This window comes from Podarcis erhardii (genome assembly GCF_964252035.2).
Source record: "Podarcis erhardii genome assembly, chromosome: 7".
Lineage (NCBI taxonomy): Eukaryota > Metazoa > Chordata > Lepidosauria > Squamata > Lacertidae > Podarcis > Podarcis erhardii.
This window is the reverse complement of record NC_138511.1, coordinates 12,598,933-12,610,798: the sequence shown is the minus strand read 5'-3', so window position 1 is coordinate 12,610,798 and position 11,866 is coordinate 12,598,933. Positions and strand designations below refer to the sequence as shown.

Below are 11,866 nucleotides of genomic sequence, written 5' to 3'. Positions count from 1 at the left end.
CTTTTCAACTTGCCCACCCTGTAGCTCAAGATCACCCCCCAAAACATCATACATACATCACAGGAGAAGGCGGGCCACAGCAGAAATCCTGTTTGGCAGGACACTGATAATGGTCATGTAATGGGATAAGGGGTTGCTTGTGCGTAAGCGCCACACCGCTCCAAGCTGAGTAGTTGGCTAAAACGTTCCCTGCCCGGACAGCCCTTACTTAGTGGCTGTCTTAATCGCTGGCAGAATCCGTTAGTGGGCGTTTCCTGAATTTCTTCCAACATAAAAGCTCCTCAACCGAGAGTCTCCGCCTAGCTTCCCTGCGCGACAGCTTTCTGCGCAGAGTGGGCGTCCCAATGGGAGGTCCTGAGCTCTCTCCACTGCCCTCGCTGGAAGCGTCTCTGAGCCTTCCCTCCGACGCTTCCCCCTCCTCTACTTCCTCAGCGGAAGTTCTCCCCCTGCTGGTTCCCTCCCCAGCGTCTGGGAGCCTCGCCACCGCCCTGGGCTCCGATGGCAGTTCCCTGACAGGTCACTTGATTGCTTTACCTGGGAAGCCTGGGTATTCCTTTTGAGATACTAAATACTTAGTTCCTGAATCCAGGCTCACCCTATTCATACACAAATATGCCCTTAAGACAGGATTTGTGAGCAAAGAGACAATGGGGAGTGTTAAGTTGTGGGTGAACATATCAGACGACACAGCGATTCTTCAAACAGCTCTTGTTTATTCACAGAACAGAACAGAACAGAACTGAACTGAACTGAAGGGTTCAGCCAGCCTGTTTATATAGAGCTCCACTACAACGCAACAGTAACCACTTTCTGTAACTATCCAATCACTGAACGTCACTTTCAATCCCTTATTTGCATATGTGGACCTGAGTGAAAACTATCTACAGTATCCCCCTGCTGGCCCAGGGTGAGAACTTCAGTACATAACAGGGAGGTTTCCCCATTTCCTTCCTCACTGCAGAGAATTTTTGAGGTGGCTGGAAGAGTCCAAAATGGCTTCAGGATTGTTCTCCTGTAATATTTCAGACCTGTGGTTTATATACTTATGAATATGTTTGCCTTGTGCATTTATGAACATATGATTTGTATATATGTGAGACCTTAGGATTTCTGTAACACATCCTTGCAGGGGGAGCGGCATGATGTGGGGGGGGGGGAATGGCCCCACCTTCCTTATTCATGAGAAACGGAGAGATGCCAAATCCTTTTTCTAGGCTAAGTCTCATGAAAATAGCTGCTGTGAGTTCCTAATTGACAACAGAAAAGCAAAATCCTGTGTTGGGGGGTGGGGGAAGGACAGCAACCCAGTTCCACTGAGGTGTCAAACCACGCATAGATTTCCTTTTGAAAAGCTGCTTCAAAGGAGAGCCGGGTCTTGTGTGCAGAGATGAGACCTGACACGTGGCAAAGGCATAACAAGAAATGCTTTGGGAGCATAGAATCTGAAGGAAGAACAGCAAAGGGGCTTGAGGCAAGGAGTCAGCCTCTTTTCTTTTGGCCTTAGGCCCACCCCCGGCCAGCCGTCCATTGTCCTCCCTGGCCGAGGACGGGTCAAAGGCCAGCTCAAGCAGATGGGTGGCACCTGCCCAGGTGAGCTCCGCTCGGTGCCGCAAACCCTGCCCACCTGTGGGGAAGGGAGGGTGGATATTGGGAGCATAGAATCTGAAGAGTTGAAAGGAACCCGGGGGCCATGTAGATCAACCCCTGCAATGCAGGAACCACAGCTATCAGGAAATCCTGATGGTGCCTGGTCCTCATTAATCAGTCCTTTGAAATTTTGCACAAATGCTTTGCAGAATCCTGCCTTATAACCAGGACTGGATTTGGGTTTCATGAGGCCCTAAGCTACTGAAGGTAATGGGGCCATTTATAGTGGTACCTCGGGTTACAGATGCTTCAGGTTACAGCCTCCACTAACCCAGAAATAGTGCTTCAGGATAAGAACTTTGCTTCAGGATGAGAACAGAAATTGGGCTCCTGCGGCAGTGGGAGGCCCCATTAGCTAAAGTGGTGCTTCAGGTTAAGAACAGTTTCAGGTTAAGAACGGACCTCTGGAACGAATTAAGTTCTTAACCCGAGGTACCACTGTATATGCCAAGCTGTCTTTTGTCAACAACAAATTGTCACTGTGTTTTGTGTTGAATATATGCCATATGGTAATTTATGGACCTAATACAGACAGGTCCAAAGTCTGTTCTGGTGGCCTAATCCACCCTGCCAGTCGGTTTAATCCAACCCCTGTGGCAGTTTATTTCCTGGGGTAAAATCCTAAAAAAACCCTCAACAACCTCAATCCTAAAAAAAAGGTAAAAAGGTCAACAACTCTGGTTGTTTTTCACTTCATCAATTGTGGCCCTCTTTGAAAAAAAGTTTGGCCACCACTGGCCTAATAGGTATCGAAAGCCATTTGCACATAACAAAATATGTGATTTTTTAGGGAGCAGGCTAGCAGGCGGGGCCCATTACTTACATCACAGGAGGCCAGACAACACAAAACACTGTTGCTGCATGTGTTGTTGTTTAGTCGTTTAGTCGTGTCCGACTCTTCGTGACCCCATGGACCAGAGCACGCCAGGCACTCCTGTCTTCCACTGCCTCCCTGCATGTAGGTTTTATTTTATTTGTTCTTTTATTTTATATTTCGGAAATGTACATCCAGGGGTTCCCCCCCCTTTAATTTTTTGGGGGCCCGCAAGAGAGTGGGGCCCTAAGCTATAGCTTGTTTGACTTATACGTTAATCCGGTACTGCTTGTAAGTTTGTTGTTCTCTACTCCACGCCCCCCCGCCCCACACCTTGCATGGCTTCCAGACATCCTGCTATGCCCTTGCTTTTCCTAGTCTCATGGGGAGGTTCTTCAGCAAAGACAAGCGATGCTTCATCTGTTATGGAGGATGCCAAGTAATTTCAGACGCCCTGTTCTTGGGGAGAAGAGAGTCGACGCACACTGAAGGAGCAGCAGCTGAATATTAATGCAGGAAGAAGCAAGGGTGTCTGCAGGACAAGGCCTCTGGTGTGTTTGGGCGAAACAGAACTCAGGTGGGTACTTTGTTATAAACAAAAATCTGCCCTTTTGTCCCCTTATGGGGTATGCAAGAGCCCGTATAGAGTCCTTACGTAGGTTCCCTATTGGTAGGAGAAAATAACAGAGGCCAACCAGAGAATACAGCGGTGCCCCGCAAGACGAACGCCTCGCAAGACGAAAAAGCCGCTAGACGAAAGGGCTTTCCGTTTTGGAGGCGCTTCGCAAAACGAATTTGCCTATGGGCTTGCTTCGCAAGACGAAATGTCTTGCGAGTTTTTCCGACTTTTCCCCCCTCCCCCCCCTTTTCTAAGCCGCTTATCCGCTCAGCCGCTAAAAGCCGCTAATAGCGCTAATCCGCTAAGCCGTCAATGGGCTTGCTTCGCAAGACGAAAAAACCGCTAGACGAAGAGAATCGCGGAACGGATTCTTTTCGTCTTGCGAGGCACCACTGTATTGAGAAGCAAAGCAGCTAGTAAGCCTGATCCTTATTGATCTGTTACAACAGGGTCCTCACTCACCACGCGGAGGGAAGAGGAACCCAGGACAATGGTGTGCAAGCCCTTATATAGACTTTTGAATTCCCTCCCTGGAGTCCAAGACCACCCCCAGAAACATCATACATACATCACAGAAAGGGCGGTCTACAGCAGAAATCTGAGTGCTTTGTTTACCTCCTGTCTGCCAGGTACCTGTTTAATGGTCACTTGATTGGATTGCCTGGGGAGCCTGGCCAGTCTTTTGTAATGATGAATACAGTACTTAGTTCCTGAGCCAAGTCACAGGCTCACACCCTATTCATATCTTAAATGTGCCCTTAAGACAGGATTTGTGAAGGAAAAGACAATGGGGAGGCTTTTCCCTTTTCCTTTGACCTTGCAGAGAAAACATTTGCTCAGTTTGGGAATCAAAATGGTTTCAGGTCGGTCTTCCTGAGCTGATCTATGTGCTTGGTTGGTACAATAATGAACATTTAACATACAGTGGTACCTCGGGTTACATACGCTTCAGGTTACAGACTCTGCTAACCCAGAAATAGTGCTTCAGGTTAAGAACTTTGCTTCAGGATGAGAACAGAAATTGGGCTCTGGCGGCGCGGCAGCAGCTAAAGTGGTGCTTCAGGTTAAGAACAGTTTCAGGTTAAGAACAGACCTCCGGAACAAATTAAGTACTTAACCCGAGGTACCACTGTATATCTAAGACCTCAAAATTCCTATCACAACTTCAAGGTGGCATTAAGAACGTAAGAAGATGGGCCAGCAGCCCATCTAAGTCCAGGATCCTGTTCTCACTGGGGACCAGCAGATGCCTCAGTGGGAAAACTGCAAACAGGACCTGAGCACAGGCCTCCTTCTCCCCTCCTGTGGCGCCCAGCAATTTGGAGTTTGAAAGCATTGCTGCCTCCAACTATGGGGGCACAGCATAGCCAACATGGCTAGTTGCCATCAAGAGCCCTCTCCTTCTCCGTGAATTTGCCCAGTCCTCTTTTAAAGCCATCCAGGTTCCCTGCATCCAGTGGGAGGGAGTTCCGCAGTTTAACTAAGTGCAGCAGGAAGAAATATTTTCTTTTCTCTGTCCTGAATCTTCCAACATTCAGTTTCCATGAGTCTTAAGCATTAGGAGAGAGGGAGAAAAACGTTTCTTAGTGCCAGGCATTGTTTTATCTACTTCTGACATTTCGCTTCTTACTTCCCTTTTCTCTAAACTGAAAAACCCCAAACAGTGCAACCGTTCCACAGAGTTGTGAGGATCCCAAAGGGTATCTCGGGACTCTGCTGTGGTCCTGCCTCCTAGTTTGTCCTCCCATTCTGGCTTATCCTTTGGTCCTGGGCTCCTGGCTTGGCCCATGACTTTGCAGGTGAGTCTGCAACAAATTGTTGCAGTTTTTCCTTAACCCCCCTAAGCTATTTAAAGGGGCATCATTGTGAACCTATTGAGCCCAGGGTCTAAAGCATGGGTAGGCAACCTAAGGCCCGTGAGCTGGATGCGGCCCAATCGCCTTCTCAATCTGGCTTGTGGACGGTCCGGGAATCAGTGTGTTTTTACAGTACATGAGTCGAATGTGTCCTTTTATTTAAAATGCACCTCTGGGTTATTTGTGGGGCCTGCCTGGTGTTTTTACATGAGTAGAATGTGTGCTTTTATTTAAACTGCACCTCTGGGTTATTTGTGGGGCCTGCCTGGTGTTTTTACATGAGTAGAATGTGTCCTTTTCTTTAAAAATGCATCTCTGGCTTATTTGTGGGGCCTGCCTGGTGTTTTTACATAAGTAGAATGTCTGCTTTTATTTAAAATGCATCTTTGGGTTATTCGTGGGGCATAGGAATTTGTTTATGTTTTCTCCCAAAATATAGTCCGGCCCCCCACAAGGTAAGAGGGACAGTGGACCGGCCCCCTGCTGAAGAAGTTTGCTGACCCCTGGTCTAAAGTTAGCTGGTCGCACCACAGTTCAGAAGCCAGAGGGTGTCAGTCTCAAAGCTCCCCCTCACCGCCCGTGGCTGTAACACTTGGCCATTCGGTTTCTGTCCCCATGCAGCTAACATTCCCTTACTTGCGTCTGTTTCTCTCGTATTGATTCCTAAACATTAAACAGGAGCTTGCAGTGAAAACTGGCAGGTGTTTGAATTCAAAAGGGGGGGGGAGCAGCTGTTGTCATTCCCTCTGCAACAAAGTCCCGCTTTTTTTTTTTTTTAAGGGGCTGTTTTCTATCCCTAAAATCGGGACCACAAAGTTTCATGGCTGCCATGCAAACACCCTATCTGATTGTAAAAAAAGGGGAAACCTCAATATGGTTTACAACACACACACACACACACACACTGGTTAAAAACAATTAAATATTTTTTAAAAATAATTAAAATAAGTGATAAGCAAAAAGCAGATTAAGCCACGGCAACATTCTGCATTTCTGGGTAGCCTTGTCTGAACAAAAAATGTTTTTAGTAGGCGCTGGGGTGGGGGTGGGGAATAGATAGTGAAGGTACCTGCCAGCTGTGAAGTGGCAGGGAGTTCTAAAGAGCACAAAAGATCAATTTCTTTCAAAAGTGGAATGGGCCACCGGTATGAAATTTACGGCATGTAATGCCTTAAGAGAGAATATTATGAAAATGATTTACAGGTGGTATATGACCCCAGTCAAACTTGCAAAAATTTATCATTTGCCCGATAATAAATGTTGGAAATGTAAAGAGACTGAAGGTACATTCTTTCACCTTTGGTGGACGTGCCCAAGGATTAAGGCTTTCTGGGAAATGATTTATAATGAAATGAAAAAGGTATTTAAATATACCTTCTTGAAGAAACCAGAGGCCTTTCTCCTAGGCATGGTTGGCCAATTGATGCCAAAGAAGGACAGAAATTTTTTTATGTATGCGACAACAGCAGCAAGAATACTTATCGCAAAATATTGGAAGACACAAGATCTACCCACTCTGGAAGAATGGCAGATGAAGATGATGGACTTTATGGGACTGGCAGAAATGACCGGCAGAATCCGAGACCAGGGAAAAGAGTCGGTGGAGGAAGACTGGAAGAAATTTAAAGACTATTTGCAGAAATATTGTAAAATTAATGAATGTTAGAATGATGTTGGGACAGAAATTAAGTGGTTTCCAGCTGTAATGCTTAAGAGATATGGAAAATAAGGTTTAGAAATAAGTAAAAACTAATGGTGAGGATTTGCTGAATTAATAATTTGAACTGGAATATAAGAAAGGGAGGTATGAGGAGGTCTGGAAAATAAGTTAAAAGAAAATAAGTAAATGGAAATTCTATGTGTTTTTAGTTGTTTTTATTTTTGTATTTTTTTTGTTTCTTTTCTTTTTGTTTTACATTGTATTATTCTTGAAAACTTCAATAAATATCCTATTAAAAAAAAAAAGTGAAATGGGTACTATGTGGCATCTGTAACAGCGGCGGTTCCACTGATCAAAGCAGTTCAGTGGGCATCTATGGGGTGTGTTGATCTCACAGGTAAACTGGTCCCAAGCTGAACTTTGAATCTGCCAGGCAGCGAACAGCCAAACTGTGCAAGGTTCCTAAGCACAGGTGTGCTACTCTGTCCGCAATCGTGCTGCAGCACTCTGCACTAACTGCAGCTTCCGGATCAAGCACAAGGGAAGCCCCACGCAGAGAAGAGAAACGGGATGAATGCAAGAAAATGCAGTTGGAGAGCTGGGAAGGAGGATTGAGGAGTTAACAGCGGGCGCCTGCAGCCTGGGGGGGTGGGGTGGGGGGGCAGCGGGACAGCAGGAGACCTGGGGGTGGCGGAGGATGAAAGCGTTGCAAGAGAGAAGATTGTGGGCAGGGACGCCGTCTAAATTTAGACAGAATTTGGGCGGAACGTTCCCCAAGATTTTGCAAAATATATACTGTGAAGCCATATATATCCAGGGAGGCTTCACAGTTAGCAAAAATGAGGGATGGGGTTTCTGAGACACATTTGGGACGATCTTTTAGGATATACAGTATAATGCACTGAGCCGGATTATTGGTCCACCTCCGGAATTTCAGGCTGGGGTCGCCATCAGGGATTGGATCAGGCACTTTCCGCATTTAAGGAAAATGTTCTCCCCCTGAGCTACAGCCTCTGCTTTCGCTCTCCCCTCCCCAAACCTGCCGTCCTGCGGAAAGCTGAAATGTGGCGATCCATTAAAAAAAAACCTTCGCGAGGGAAGAGCCCAACGGCTGTTTGTGAACACCGTGCGCTTAGAACCCCAGAATTAGAACCCCAGAATTGTAGAGCTGGAAGGGACCCCAGGGGTCATCTAGTCCAACCCCCCCCCCCCGCCGTGCAGGAATCGCAGCTAAACTAAAGCATCCCTGGCAGGTAGTAGCCGCCTGACCTCTGCTTAGAAACCTCCGGCGGAGGACAGCAACGGCTTACGTGTCCGCCTGCGCGTCAGAGTGAGGAACCTGCGTGTTGGCCGTCACGTCGGAACGGCGCGTATATTGTGGTTTCCCTTGAACCCGGCCCGGGTTCCTTCTTTTCTGTCCAGCTGCTCCCTCCCCAGCCCCTCCCACGCGGCCAGCCAGTCCCTCCGCCCGTCCCCCCCCCCCGCTCTCTCTCTCTCCCCCCCCCCCCAGCTCTGCGCAGCGGGAGCCTCGCCTGGCAGGCGGGGCAGGGCTTGCGATTGATGTGCCTCTTGCGACTAGTCCGGGCGGCTCGCGCATGCGGGGAAGGCGAGGGCTCGCGCCACAGCTGGACGGAGAGGCGGCGAGGCGCGCGCAGGGCATGCACTCTCCCTTTCGGCTGCGCACGGGCGTCTCCCCCGGGCGACGTCACCTCTCCCCCGCTCGCCTTTCTCCAGGTTCCCTTTGATCTCCGCGTTCGGCTCAGCAGGGAGCGAGAAACAAGCGAGCGAGCGAGCGAGCGCGGACTTTCTTTTTTTCCCTCCCTCCCTCGGTCAGAACCGCTGCCGCAGATCCGCTGCGCAAGGAGAGCCTTGCCTGCCTTGACGGTAAGCCGCTCTCACCCCCCAGTTTGGGCTGGCTGGCCGGTTGGGTGTCACGGGTCGGGCGACGCCGCTAGGCGCTCGGGAGGTATCTGGGCGCGGGTTGCAGGCAGGGGCATTCCCACGTTTCCTCCCCACCCCGCCTCCTGCTGGGAAACACGGGAACGATCGTTCCCGCCGTGGGAAAGCTCAGCAACCTCACCTCGGTAGCCTGCAAAGAATCACAGCGTTGGAAGAAGTAGCCCAGGGGTTATCTCGTTCAACCCCCCCCCCAAAGGAGAGGGGGCTCCCTGGCAGGCGTCTGGCTTGGGGGGCAGAGCATTTGGAGCACACTCAACACCCATTGAAAGCTCCTCTGAAGTATCTAGGGATCTGTAGTTCCCCCACCAATCTACAATTCCCAACACCCTTAACAAACTGCAGCTCCCGGGATTCTTTAGAGGAAGTCAAATGCCCGTTGAGTATGCTTTAAATATACAGTGCTAGGCGGATCTGCTGTGATAGACTGGGCAGATGCTTCAAGTGGCTTGTTGTGGCTCCTCCTTGCCCCCCCCCCCTTTGGTCCACTGCCTCAAATGGGGAGGGGTCCTAGTGCTGGGGTTCAATTCTGCATGCAGGAAGCCTGAAGTGCTGCTTCCGCCTTTGCCAGCAACAGGCTCTTGGTTGGCTGGGCATGGAACTGCCTTCCATTGCCCAAAACCTGATTGAACTGGGCTGGGGGGGGGGAATCAGTGAGATTTTGACCTGCAGGTGTTAAATCAAAGAACTGTAGAGTTGGAGGGGACCATGAGGGTCCCCTAGTCCACCCCCCTGCAATGCAGGAATCTTTTGCCCAACGTGAGACTTGAACCCACAACCCTGTGATTAAGCATCTCAAGCCAGGTTTCCGAACAGTGTCGGCCTGTTACAACAAAGCCAGCCAAGTCTCAGGTGGCAGCTGGCGGCAAAGGACTCCCTAATCCCTGCGTGCCTCTGCCATACATTTAAAGTGCATCACCTTCCTGAACGAATCCTGGGAACCGTAGTGTGTTGAGGGTGCTGGGGGGTTAAGTACTGGGCGTGGGGAACTACAGTTCTGGTACGTGAATGGGGTGCAGGGAAAGGAAAAAGCATAAATTCTCTTGCTTTGGGAAAGCTTGTGGAAGGTTGGCTTTGTGTCCCTCGAAATGAGCGGGAGGGTGTGTGTTGTCTTGGCTAGTGCCCCCGCTTTGCTGCAGACTTATTGGGGCTTGCAGACTCCTCCCTGCTCATCTTTGATCCCCAGGCCCGCAGAGCTGTGGAGCCGAGAAAGGGCAAAAGCCCACATCCCGTTCTGAGTACACCTGGAGTGGCAATATGTTTGAGGGGTGACGATGAAGGAGGCTGTGATCTGCAATGCCTTGAGACAGATGGAGGTGGACAGCTTCCTGATGGGCGGCCAGGTATAAAATAGAACGGGGCTCTTGCACCTTTAATGGCAAGCTGCCCACCTCACATCTATTGATGATACGGGAGCCTTGTCCACCCTCTTTCCTTGACTGAGTGCTTTCTGAAGGAGGTGGCTGGGGCCAAGGAGGTGCTTCTGTATTGCCAAATGGGCATGTAAAAATAACCGGTGGGGGGTGGGGGTGTGCCTTCTGGGCTCTGTGGAGGTAATCACCTGGCTGCTTCTGGTGGCCGCAGGATTCTAGGCTAGATGGGCATTTGCTAGGATCCAGTAATGCAATTCTTGTAAAGACTTGGACATACTCTCAGAGGTGAGGTCTGGCCGTGGGGTTCAGCCCCTAAGGATGGAGCCTCCCTGTTTAGAGTAGTCTACTGGGAACAAAGGGCTAAGCTGCCTGACTGGCCCCTGCTGGAAACAGGATGCACCCTAGGTGTAATGTGGTTTGGATATTACGTTCTAGTGCTCGTAGCTCCAATACGAACCAATGGGAACTCCTGTACATCGCATTGTGTTCTGCAGAAATGATTAACATGGAAGCGTGTGTGATAGAAGGCACATTCCTATTTAAACGGGATTCATGCAGAGTTAACAGATAACATAAAAGAAAAGAAAAAAGGAATGCAAGAATATTGGAAAAGATATTGTGCTAGGTGGGGAAACGGGTCCGAGCCTTAGCCAAGTTGCATGAAGATGGGAAATGGGAGGCAGAACAGAACCCTGGGAAATGGTGGGTCGTGATGGTGTTAAACCCAAATGGACAGAGTAATGGAAGAGAGGAAGGTCCTCTGCAAGCAACCAGTTTTGTTTGGTCCTCTGAGAAGGAGAGGGAAATGGGGGGTGGGTGGTAACGGAAATGGATGGAATAATGGAAGGAAGGGAAAGCCCCCTGCAAATGAGAGGAAAAAGCTTTCCCTGCCTTTTATCTTATTTTCATGAATCTCAGAACTGTCGAGTTGAAAGGGACCCCAATGGCCATCTAGCCCAACCCCCCTTCAATGCAGGAATCTCAACTAAAGCATCTCTGACTGATGGCCATCCAGCCTTCTGCTTAAATGCCTCCAAGGAAGGGGAGTCCACCACCTCCCAAGGGACCCCGTTCCACTGTCAAAACAGCTCCCACCTCCAGAAAATTCCTCCTGATGTTTACTCGGAATTTCCTTTCTTGCCATTGGTTTGAGTCCTCCCTTCCGGAGGGGCAGAAAGCAAGCTTGCTCCATCTTCCATGGGACAGCCCTTCTCCTCTTAACCTTCTCTTCTCCAGGCTCAACACCCCCAGCTCCCCCAACCATGCCTCCCAGGGCTTGGTTTCCAGATCCTCGATCCCTTCGGTTGTCCTCCTCTTCACACCTTCAATGCCCTTCCTAGTATCCTGGCTTTATTCTTATTTTATCCTACGACACACTTTTGGACGATGAGTTCTATGTGATGCTGGTCTTTAACCCTAACAAGAAAGAGTTTTGTGAGATTCCCTTGCCCCCCTTTGCTGTGGCTCTGCTCCAGTTTTGGGTCCCCAACAAATTCACCTGTCCCCAGGTGACAGAGGAAAGGCTCCTGGCTCCTGCCCTGCATGGAGGTTGTGTCTGCGTAACTATGACATGTGACCCACTTTGTCGCCCTGCTGCTGCATCTGAGAATCACACCTGTGGGGTTTTGTTTTCTTTGCTCTGTGGACCATATCCTCTGGGGAGTCATAAGCTATATGCATGGAGAGCAAGGAGCTCATTGCAATAGCTGTCAATTCTGGTCCTGATCTTCCTGAACAAACTCTAGATTTTGAAACACTTCCCCGCCTGCTCGTTGGCAGCTGTGCAAAAGGCTGCCGATGAGCCTGGCTTTTTGTCACGGGAGTCTGCAGCAGTTATACGGCAGTGGTCTTTCCAACAGCGGAGCAGCAAGGCTTAGCTAGGGGGTGGGCTTGGCCCTGGGCCCTGCTCTGGATTCTGGTGTTTGTTCCTGGGATACGCCT

The 11,866-nt window shown here is 49.6% G+C and overlaps 1 protein-coding gene across 2 annotated transcripts in view; it reads left to right on the top strand.

The window, feature by feature from the left end:
• Positions 1-2,769: 2,769 nt before the first annotated feature.
• The window catches only part of RPH3A (rabphilin 3A), a 120,477-nt gene continuing 111,380 nt past the window's right edge, over positions 2,770-11,866 (top strand). Inside the window, exon 1 of one of the 2 annotated variants that reach the window (XM_081870976.1) lies at positions 2,770-3,038. The gene's annotated coding sequence lies outside the window, so the exon portion shown is untranslated. Of the gene's footprint in view, positions 3,039-8,406; positions 8,481-11,866 lie in introns of those variants that run through there. The other variant, XM_081870975.1, reaches the window with a different exon arrangement.